Source organism: Nothoprocta perdicaria, unplaced genomic scaffold (genome assembly GCF_003342845.1).
Source record: "Nothoprocta perdicaria isolate Ctin4 unplaced genomic scaffold, notPer1 scaffold_32, whole genome shotgun sequence".
Taxonomy (NCBI): domain Eukaryota; kingdom Metazoa; phylum Chordata; class Aves; order Tinamiformes; family Tinamidae; genus Nothoprocta; species Nothoprocta perdicaria.
This window is the reverse complement of record NW_020455555.1, coordinates 3,894,201-3,904,283: the sequence shown is the minus strand read 5'-3', so window position 1 is coordinate 3,904,283 and position 10,083 is coordinate 3,894,201. Positions and strand designations below refer to the sequence as shown.

The window sequence follows — 10,083 nt, the reverse complement described above, 5'->3', positions numbered from 1 at the left end:
TTCAGGCCAGTAGTACAGTCAGTGCATGTAAAGATGAGCATCTGTGAAGGACGGGACAGGCTTCAGCCTGATTAGGGCTGATTCTCCACAGAACTTATTGTAGATGGAATTTTTGTAATAAAAGGAAGAGTTATAACAGTCTGAAAGGCAGGAAGTGCAGTGTGATTAATCAGCACAGCGAAGAGCTGTGCTAATGTGAGCAGACATTTAAGCTGCTCCTGCATGTAAGCCTAGAACAGAACAGTAAAAAGTGGGAAGCTCATTTTTATAAATTTTCTTCTCTGTCTATCACATTTCCCCTCAGTGACTTTTAAACTAGTTCAGAGGAATTAAGAATAACTGATGGAAATGTGGAAACAAGCCCTTTTAGGGGAAAGGAGACTGGAAGAAATTGTCAGAGTTGCACTGGAGTTGCGAGAGTTTTGCTGGTGCAACTTGCTGGCCCTGCCCGTGTGTGCTGGTGACTGAGCTGGGGCGGTGGGCAAGAGGCGAGGGGCTTGGGTTTGCTGCTGTCCTTGATATTCACCTCCTTAGATTAAGGGGGAGGAGATTATTGAAGGGCAAGACTCTTCCATCAACTTCATGGATTTAGAAACACAGAAATTCCAAAGCAATCTCCAGAGTGCCTTTCAGTTTKGGTTTTGCAGTTTAGGAGGTGAAAATACTGCTCAGATTTAGAGCCATCCTCGAAAGAGCTTCTTGATGCTTCACTGTGTCAGAAACACTCAGTACGTCCTCAGATGGAATTTTCTGTAGTGTCTTTCCCTGAAGCACTAGCGCTGACCAACATAAGCACAAGAAGGAGGTTCCGAATATCTGCCAGGATGTAAGGGAGCCCTGTGTTTCTCTATGTGTTCCAGCGCTCCCAGCCTTGCCGATGCATTTGATACTTGCCATTTGAAATACCCTCTCTGAGATGGGGCATGTAGAGATCTGACACAGTTGCATAACTGAATAACCAAAGCTATTGCCTAGGAACTTTAGACAGTGAACTCAATTTTTTTTGTGAGCGGGTGTAGGGTATTGAAAATAAAACTATTTCAAGACTAATTTTTGGTCTGTAGGTGGCTTATAAGCAGTTGATTTGCAGTGTTTGTTCTTCAGAGTATGAACAGTGTTTGTAGAATGATCCAATTCTCCCTGGAAGAACATACTGCTTAAGTGTTCATATTTAAAATTTAATTTCAAGTTACATAATTTAAACTTTTTGAAGAGCCTGTCATAGTCATTTAAACTTCCTTTGCAGTTAATTGTTTTAAAGTTTTTCACGCAGACTGATGTACTCCACGTAAACCTGTCTAAAAAGGTTCATATGTTTGTATGAACTGTTTATCCACCTCCAATACTTGCAAGTATACTGTTGCTAAGTGCCTTAATGATTAACGTTCCTCATTAAGGAGTTTTTAATGAAATGCTACTCTAACCATAAGTATAGTGATTGGTAATAGAGTAATAGATGGGATTAGTAACTGCATAGCTCGTTTGACAGCAGAGTTACCAAGCTTGTCCGACCWAGTTACTGTGGCTTAGTTATAGCGCTTACACATAGTTCAAGATAAGTCACGGTTGTGGCTGAAAGGTATCTGTAGCAAGAGCACTACCCAGATCTAGAGCCCAAGTGCTCGGTGTTCGGTTGTGGGTTTAACTTCTTGCCAAGCCCTGTCTGCTTTTTTTCTTCCCTCTCGCTGTGTCTCATGGCAATGAGTAAAGTGTGAGCTTTATTCCATCCTTATCTAAAAACAGCTTTCTGTCAATGAGAGTATAGGGTTTATGACATAAAGTTAAATCAAGTCCAATAATATGTGAGCTCTCTTCTCCTGAATACGTTAGGATTTTATACAGGAAAAATGAGTTTTTAAAATCTGACAGCCATGAAATTTGCTTTTTGCAACTATTTCTACTCTGCTGATATTAATGATACTGTCATGCAGATAAACTCTGAACAGAAGCTAAATATTTTTTGACAAATATTTGAAATAAACTGTAAAATCAAATGACTTTGATTTACTTTCACAACTTTGTTTACTATAAATCATCAATATAAAACAATSCAGTGGATTTTTTCTCTTTAGCATTCAGCAGGTGTGGCAGTAGTCTGGCAGGCTTGCATACATGTGGCAGAGTAATGTCCTGAAGCTGATTTACAGAGTGCTGGATGTACCAAATACTCTGGTAATAAGATGGGCCTCCTCGAGTCTGGTGGGCGGTGGATACAATGTGTGCGTCTACATTGCTTCTAACCCTTTCTTAAGGTGAAATACTGCTAAGGAGGTACAGAGAGAGCGGTAAGCTTGGCAGAAATCTTGTTCAAACCAGTGCTAAGCTGCATCGTGGAGGTGGCTCTGTATCTGTGAGGGAGCACAGTGATATGAATTCCTTGTCTTGTTGCTGAGATTACCCTACACAAACTGAGCAGAAAGGCAACTTGTACCTGGCCTGGTGCCTGTCCAAATGTGCAATTAGCATCGTTCCTTTTGAGATACAAAGGCAAGCTGGGCTCTCTACTGTTTTTGATGGGTTGCTGTATCGGAGCTAGCGCTGCTCCGTTAGCAGTCCTCTCTCCAGAGCAGTAGCTGGCACGTGCTGTAGGTAGCAGGTGACTGAGCGCAGTCCCAGAGGTTTGGCTGGGAGGCGGTTGCGTATCCTGAGCAGGACAGAAGCCTGTGGCTGCTCTGGGCCTCTGAACTTGCCAGGTGCCTGGGTTGCCGCCTTGTAGGGGGTGCAGGAGGGGATCGCTGGGCTCTCATAGCTCTGACATGCAACATCTTCCTGCTGGTGCTTGCAGGTCAGGGRAGGAAATGCCAGCTGGACACATGGTCCTCAGTGGCTGCCTGCACGAATATCCTCTGGCCCTGTGACTTGGAAAATGCTTCTTCTGTCTTAGCCACTTATGGGGATCCTGTTTCCTTCTCTTTGCRCTATAGACGTGGAGGTGGCCTGGGTACTCTGGGGGAGGTGACTGGAAAGCAGCCTTGCAAGGAGTGTCTGTGTGTAATGTTTGCACAGGACTTGACTTGAGATTGGTTTTCTTTTTCCATTTAACACTTTCTCTAGGTCCTTTTCTTGCCCTTGTGCTAGGGAGCAGGTGGGAGACATGTATTGCAAAAAAAAAAAAAAAAAAAAATCCCTTGATAAAGGAAATTCTGTGAAAACTTAAGTGAAAAACAGGGAAGACTTTGTGGAAAGGACATAGCCATCCCTAGGACTAAATCTTTTGAATGTGACCTGCATCAATTAAATACTATGAGAGCCTCTATTCTCAAATAAGTGGGGACCTAGAAATAGTCTTACGAACATTGCTGCTGCTCCCCACTTAGATTTCTCCTTTAGCCCAAGCATTGGACAATAATGAAAGGAGATGTTTCCGTTTGGGATTTGAGCACTGAATTCTAAATGTTTAGTAATTGAGTTAAAGGAGAGGATCCATTAGCTGCCAGTAAAAGCACTTGCGTTCCCTCTGCAGGATTCTTGCTACAAAATGGCAAGGTATTAAAATATTACAAAAGYCTATGCTGATATGGGAGACTAGGTACATCATTAAACACTTAAAGTTCTGTAGCAGTTCTGAGTGATGAAGAGTATCTTGGAGTTCATGTATGAGCTGATTGCCCTGTACCAATTTATGGGGTAAACTAGTCTTCTGTAGAATACGTGAGTTTATCAGAAGAATTAGTGATAGAGCTGTGCCCTTTTTTGTGTGCTTTGTTTAACTATGTTGCAATATCTGCTAAGACTAACTTGGGCCTCTGCAGYTCTCCTGTGGCTTCAGCCAGAGCCCCTGGGCACGAGCAGAGGTGTGTGAGTGGTTCGAAGGAGCGTCCCCGAGGGAAAGGCTTCCTCAGGGACACTGGAACGTTGCGGTCACTTCACTCTGGCTTGTCACTTGCATGAAATGAAGATGCAGCCAGACAAACCAGTGTCTAAAGTGTGTTTTTCCAAACAAATTTGGAAACATTTCTGAATTTTAGTTTCTTCTTTTTGAAAAACTCTTGAATCACTTTTGGAAGTCCTGAATATTTCTTTTGTGCCTGAAAAGATGGAACTTGAGCCTATTATCAAACTGCAGTTTGTATGTTGTGTGTGTATTGCTGTGTTGTGTGGTTTATTTCTATTCAAGCTATAAAATAGGCCTCAGTGTGTGGTCTCACTTGTCTCATGAAGACCTAAAGACTTGAATGGAGTCTGTGTAGTTTAGTTCAGAGTCTTGATGACTGTAGAAATTAAAACTTCTGATTCAGTGTGAGAGGCTGAGCTGTCTCTTTCTGTTCTTGGAAGTATTTATATCCATTTACAAATGGATAGCATTTATTCGTTATCACATTGCTGAGCTCTCTGTAATAATGTCCTCCTTACAGTTTTTGTCTGCCTTTGATTCTCTTTGGTAGTTCATTAAACAGTAATTTTTTCTCATAAAGGTTTTTCCCATCAATTACCTGATGCGTTGCAGCAGCAGATTTTTTTTGAGGAGTGTTTTGTAGGTGCCCAAATGTTCTGTTAATGTTTCCATTCATAATCCTGTGTGACTGGCACTGTCTTGCAGGTATTGGAGTTGTAGCAACTATTGCAGGTCATGTGAAACATCCCAGGATTTCTAATCCTTTCTCAGCACAGAGCAAATAGAAGGTAGAGTTCTTGTTTGAGTTGCCTAACCCGCAGCCAAGCTCTCCAAAGGCATGAAGTGGTAAATTTTCTCTCTACAAAAATGCCGTTGATGCTGTCAGGAAACTTGGCCTCCTGCTCGAGCGTGTGTCACCTCTGCTGTTTATTCTAGCTCGTAGCTGTCCCCCATAAATAGCCGTGGGGCAGGTGCAGCTCCGTGCGGGCCGTGCGCAGGCGCCGTCCCTGCGCGCTGCCGGGAAGCTCTCCCCGCAGCTGCCGGCGAGGCTCTGCCTTGGGCAGCACGGCCTGCAGCGCCGAGCCGGCCCCCGGGCAGCTGCAGCAGGCATGGCCAGTTACAGAGGCTTCAGCGTAGCTTAAAAATAAAGGGATAAGAAAATCATCAAGAATGAGAGGAAGGCAGCTTCTTAAAAACAACATAATTCAAGGACTACTTGCACTTTATCCTGTTTGTGGAAAGTAGAGGTGTATTCTRCCCTTCCCACGCTGCTTCTCCAAACCCCATTCCAAATGTCTGAATTTCCACTTAGATACATTTGTGTAAAATTCTGGATGGGATAATGCCAGGACCCTTGAATATAAAGTTCATGAGCCATTGCCAAAGCAATGACCGATTTGCTTGACCGATACAGGCTTTGGGGAACATGGGGGCTCACAGGAACTTTTCTGTACTTAAATACATGAATGTTTAATATATGTAATGAAGTAATTAAATCTTTATGTTACCATGCAACCTCTTGTTATCTCTTATGCTTCTATCATAAATATAACTGCTAAATTCCTTTATATGTTAAGTATGTAGGCTTATGTATGGGTAAGTATGTATGTACTAACTAGCTAGCAAAATTTGTGTCATGTATCTTGAAATGCTGCAGGTGAATTTCTTGTCCCTTTGTACCTTGTCTGGGCAATACTGTGAGCATTACTGTATTGTGTTACTGCACAGACTACAGAAAATACTGATTGTGGACTCTTGTTTAGCAGTGCCTTGGTGGCTCTCCTGCTTTTCAGCATATAAATTGTACTGATGCAGCAATCACCTTTCATTTTTTCCAGTCCTTCATAAAGTTTCTTCCAGTTACGTGGAAAATAGGCAAAAGTTTAATTGTTTTAACTGGTCATTTATTTATTGTTTTAAGTCTAACCTGCTGCTTATTCTACGAAAAGGGTAACAACTGCCAAAGCAACATATGTGAGTGACTTGAACAGTATTGTAGTAAACAGCCAGTTACACTAACATCTTAATTCATCACTCACTATGGGAGAGTGACAGTTCAGCATATGGCCAAGCTCTTCAGATGCTGGTTTGATGTTTCAGATATATTTAGGACTATTACGTTCTTCCATTTGGGACTTGGATCTAGTTTGCAAGCCTATTACTCCTTGTGAGCTTTTGACCATTTTTTTTTTTGTGGTGCTCTGATTTCATAAAGTTAGAACGAGTGAATTAAAGTTGTTCCTCTGTGCTATGAGAGAATGGCAAAATGAGGATATGAATTATTTACTAGAGATTATGATGACCTCTTAATGCGCATTAAGGATGTATGGCAGCGATCTGTGTAATGTTTTGCATAGCTTATAAATTAGCAGTGGATTAGTGTTTATATAGGCAAACATAGTGTTTGTTTAGAATTATAGCCAAATAATCGTTGGAAGGGAATACTGTTTGAGTTTTATGATAGGAGAGTTTAATGAATAGTTGGATAATGCTGTTTTCTATTTGTTATCTCAGTAATTACTAAAACATTTGTATTAACTAAATCTTGAAATATGAACCTTAGAAACTGAAAATACTTTATCATTCCTCATTATTGCGGTTATTGGACAGACTTGAGCTGTTTGGCTTTCTATGCCAGACTAACAATTCCTGAATTCCTCCTGTGACTGGGTGGGAAAAAAGTAGATTTTGAGCTTAGTTTCCTCAGTGACTCGGGTGCCTCGATGAGGCAGGTTGGGAACCGAGCGCTCRCTCGCCTCCCGTGGGGCTGCTTGCGTGTGAGGAGCTCGGGCCCCACAGGCCCTGCAGCTCGAGTGTGCAGCACCCCGTACTGGCCTCGCCAGCACACAGAAAAATGCAGCAGCGATTTGAAGCTGGGATTAATTTTCATAGCGATTTGGGAAATCACACAGCTCAGAGCGAATGGCTATTCTGTGAGAAGGCCTAAATAYGTCTGTCTTTTGGAATATAAGACACTGGAACTTTGCTTTTCCTGTTAAGAGGTGGGCAGGTGAGATGAGGTAGGCTGTTTAGCTACTCTGCGGTGCTTGCTCCTTGCTTACTGTAATCAAATAGTGTCTCACCTGTATTAAATGGAGTAGCTGTTTCTCTTTAGAAGATCTTAGATACACAWCCGCTCAAGTTTGTTTGAGATCCAGTGTCTTTCACTGGAGTTGCCTTGGCATTAGGTGTTGTAGGGGTGTGTTTTTTTGAGGCAGGTTTTTGGGGTTTAAGACATGCAGAGTTCTGCGAAGAGTTGGTGCTTCACAGGACTGACAGGTTCAACTTGCTGCTGCTTGTTTGCACCTGAAGAATGAGCAGTTGGCTAGTCCTGACCTGGTGGGGGTCAAAACAAGATTCTGGGGACATCTCATAACCCCATGGAATCTGCCTGTCCTCCTTGCCACTCTGGCCAGGTACCATCTTCGTGTTTTTGTCAGCTAATGGATCTTGTGCTCTTTTGCTGCAGACAGGCCCTTTTCTTTATGATACTCCTTTTACCTAGTGATCAAGAATTTTCATTCAACTTTTATTTTCCTCTTTGCAAGGGACCTAATCTCTTGCAAAGAGATGATGCTGTCTGGATTGCTCCACAGCAGCCTCTGTTAATGCTATATTTTCATGTAAGCATTATGGTTATTTTTCTACAGCTAAAGAGATTGTTTTTCCTATAGAGTCTTAATTCTTTTCATTTCTTTTAGGTAAACCTCAGATTCAGCCCTCCAGGAAGCCCTAGAAAGGTAAAAACTAAAAATCTTTCATTAGTGTTACCTTTCTTTTGAGTTTTTATGTGCTAGTCTGATGCTTTATCCTGCTGTAAACAGTATAACTTATAGATTATCGATAAAAGTACCCTGAAGTCTTTTGGGTGTCTCATCTTAGAAAAACATGATCAGTAGAAGTGTTCAACCATTTTACATTTTAGCCTTTGATTTTCTTTGGAGTCTCTTTATTGCTGATATGCTTTTTTTAAATAATAATTATAATAACTCACTMTTACAGACACTGCTTAATTTTATTTGCTCCATATTATAAACACTATTTGTTTGAGAGCTGTCCCAAATGCACTTAAAAAAAAAAAAAAATTAAGATAGCAGGTTTATGCATCTTTGATATTACAAGACCTTCTTGACTAGAGAGCAGCTGCTGTGAAACTTGCTTATTCTTAGCAAAGCTCTTTGCTGGAGAGCCACAGAGCTGTGCTCGCTTGGGTTAAATGTGACTTGGTTTGATGCCTTTAACTGGGGGCGGGAGAACAGATCCACAGACCCTGCTGGCAGCTCTGTCCTTTTTAGCTGCATGTTCAGAAATTCAGCCCTTAAGTGAAAAACGAAGATATGCTGTATTCTGCCATCAGTGTATCGTGCTGGTATGAGTCGTCATTCCCTTAGCCTCTAAAATATCACTGGAAAGCTACCTAAGATGTCACTAAATGTAACAGTTCGATATAGAACTCCCTTCTGACCGCTGTCATTGCTAGCCAGATAATTCTTTGGTCTGCTTCTCTTCCTTGTTAATTCATGGTAGAACAAGGTGAACAAAACAATAAAACTGCAGGTTTGGGTTAGGAGTATGTCTCCTACTGCTCTTATTTCTTTTTCCCCTCTTGTGTGTGGTTTTTGGTTTTGGTCTGTGTAACCTTTTTCCCTTAGAAAAAGCCACAGGCAAAATACAAGGTAAGGTGTTATATAGAGAATAACTCAAGGTTCTGTTTTGTGTTTTTTTTTAATTGCAACTGGATGAATGTCATTCCTTTATGGTTTTAACTGTCACCTGCAGAAGCAAATGTAAGTATTGGGGATTCTGGAGTTGTGGATTTTCAATGAGCTGTTGTCATCTGAGCATGTGGTTCCATTTGCTGCATGACTCTCTCAACTTTGTCTTCCCTAATATGTGGAAACTCAAGCCTGTCATCTAGTTTTCTGTAGTTCTTTTTGTTTTAAGTGCTGTGGTTTCAGAAGCGCACTGACTTTTGCTGTTATGAATTGTATGTTGTCTTCAAAGCTGCTTTTCTTAGCACAGGCTGGTCCTGAGACTGCCCACTTAGAGAAAGGAAGCCCTTTGCAGTCACGCTGTCTCCTGACTCTTCCAGGTGGCTGACCTGAGCTTTGGCATTGATGCTGTGAACAGCCGCTGGAGGACACGGGCTGGTACAAGTGTTTGGCAGGACTGCTGGAACTCTAAAAGTGTAATTAATTTTAAAAATATAGAAAACTTACACTGAGCTGGAAAGAGGAGAGAGAGAGGAGGAAAAGGCTGAAGTTGACACTACAATTGCCAATCTTTTTTACCATGTTAACATCCTCAAATGCCTTAGGCCTAGCTTAACACACTTAAAAGCAAGACTGTTTTCCAGCTTGAAAGACCCTCCAATGATCTTTTATCTATGAAAAAGGAGGGAAGAAAGGAGGCCGGAAAAAGAACTTTGGCCAAGAGCAGCTGGATAACTGTCTGATTGTATGGAATAAAGCTTTTGAATTGGGCAAGCTGAATGTAGTCCTTAGCTGGCTGTGAGCTCGCAGAGGGGCTGTGTATTCAGTGGCTTCTGTTTTCCATGCTGGCCTGTGCTTATCGGACCCCCAACTGACATCTGTATAGGGGCAGTGAAACTGAGCCCTGTCCAGCCCACGGTGGGGAGGGACAGGGAATCAACAGTGAGATTTTGAGAAAGAGCAGGAATTGTCCCTGCTTAGCAGGCAGTTCTTTCCACCCTTTCCACTTTCCCTATTAARACCAGGCTTGGTCAGTGGCAGCAACTCCCTGGTAACTACTCGTAATGGGAGCAAATGAGCTATCCTGACCATTGACCTTCCAGCCTTTTTAAGTTTTATATCTCACACGCTCTGGAAACCTGCATGAGACCTGTGTGATTGCTGAGCTCTRTGTGTAATATTCAGTTCCTATTTTTGTTCTCTTGAAGGCTTAAAGTGTAGTGCATACTTARAAGTATGCACCCAGATGAAATTACACCAATGGTTGTACTGATCATATGTCTTTTAACCTGAGACAAATATGTTTTCTTTTAAATTTCAACAAAAATAGTCTATACTAACAACCTCTTTGGTTTTAATTCTCATGATGGAAAATGCTAAATGTTAAAAATACTGCAATAAAGAAAAATGAAACTTAATATATTCTGCAGAATTGGTATTGCGCAAAAAAGAGAAATCATTCTGCTGTCTTCAATTGTATATTTTTGAACTGACAGTCCTCTTCAGAAAGTGTAATTGCTTTTCTGTGTCACGTTA

The 10,083-nt window shown here is 41.6% G+C and overlaps 1 long non-coding RNA gene across 2 annotated transcripts; it reads left to right on the top strand.

Annotated features, from left to right (window-relative positions):
- Positions 1–7,534: 7,534 nt before the first annotated feature.
- On the top strand, positions 7,535–9,849 carry LOC112950501. Of its 2 annotated transcripts, XR_003250018.1 has the most exons (3): positions 7,544–7,575; positions 8,615–8,622; positions 8,928–9,849. It is a non-coding gene; the product is annotated as an uncharacterized LOC112950501 (long non-coding RNA). The 2 variants fall into 2 exon arrangements; XR_003250019.1 differs by lacking the exon at positions 8,615–8,622 and having other exon boundaries at positions 7,535–7,575.
- Positions 9,850–10,083: the final 234 nt, after the last annotated feature.